This window comes from Grammomys surdaster, unplaced genomic scaffold, assembly GCF_004785775.1.
Source record: "Grammomys surdaster isolate TR1022 unplaced genomic scaffold, NIH_TR_1.0 126109, whole genome shotgun sequence".
NCBI lineage: Eukaryota > Metazoa > Chordata > Mammalia > Rodentia > Muridae > Grammomys > Grammomys surdaster.
Window position 1 is genome coordinate 1,434,732 of NW_021620917.1, and position 1,255 is coordinate 1,435,986.

The 1,255-nt window shown below is 49.2% G+C and overlaps 1 protein-coding gene across 1 annotated transcript in view; it reads left to right on the forward strand.

The window, feature by feature from the left end:
• LOC114611434 (oncomodulin) overlaps positions 1-1,255 on the forward strand; it is a 27,700-nt gene that overhangs the window by 14,725 nt on the left and 11,720 nt on the right. The gene's annotated exons all lie outside the window — the stretch shown is intronic.

Below are 1,255 nucleotides of genomic sequence, written 5' to 3' on the forward strand. Positions count from 1 at the left end.
TGTGTGTGTGTGTGTGTGTGTGTGTGTGTGTGTGTGTGTGTGTGTGTAAGCGCGATGGTACTCCTGTGGAGGTCAAAAGACAATCTGTGGGAGTTGGTTCTCCTTTTCGATTGTTTGTTTCAAGACAGGGGTTCTCTGTGTAGCCCTGGCTGTCCTGGAACTCACTCTGTAGACCTGGCTGGCCTCACACGCACAGGGATCTACCTGCTTCTGCCGCCTGAGTGATTACAGCTGTGGGCCACCTCCAGGTGGTTCTTCCTTTCTAGTAGGTGGGCCCCAGGGACTGAACTCATACCAGCAGTGGGAGCCTTTGGCATTCAGCCATCTTGCTGGCCCTTCTTTGGAATTTTTGACGTTAACCTCCCTTGTTTGAAAAGTGCCATATAGGATAGTTTTCCCTGGGGTCCGATTCTTGGGGGCAGGGAGCCATATTGGCCCAACATCAGGAGACCTCTGAGCACCCCACCGATGTCAAGGGAAGAACCCATAATAAAAGGATACCAGGGAGCCATAGACACAGCCTATCTTATGACATTAGTGACAATTTCTCCTTAATTAACTCAGGTTGAGTCTCTGTCAAATACGGCCTCCGGCCCATCTGGAACCTGAGATGAGGATGCTCACGTTTCTTGTTCATGAAAAAGTCAGCCTCCGACAGCGTTTGGTTTCCTGATAGCATTCCCTGCTCACCTACGCAGCTCTGTACTCTTCTGGTATTTTTTGCCCTTGGTCAAAAATCCATACATTGAATAAAGACCCCCTGAGCCGGTGAGACAGGGAAAAGCTCCAAGGAGAAGGTTTTCGATGAAACTGCTTGAGGAATTCTTAGCAAGAAGCACGAAAATGTCATCCCTGACAGCAAATGGGACATTATCATCCACGAGATCTTTAACAGGATGGGAGCAATGCACGCTGTGGGAATCTCAGTCCTGAAGGAAGATGCCAGAAGGGTACAGCTGGATCATGTGATAGTTGTGTCTTTAACATTTCTGTCAACTTGTTCTCTCAAGAAAATTTCATTTCAAGAAGTGAAAATGTGTTAAGCTGGACCTGGGTAGTGAAGGCCTGTAGTTCCAGTACTTGGGGAGCTGAGACAGGAGGATTATGAGCTCAAGGCAGCTCAGTGAGATCCTGTCTCAAAGTCAAAGTGAAAAGACTGGGGTGTGGCTCAGTGGTAGAGCCCCTGCCTAGAATCCCCAAGTGAGGGACTGGGGTGTGGCTCAGTGGTAGAGCCCCTGCCTAGAATCCCCCAGTG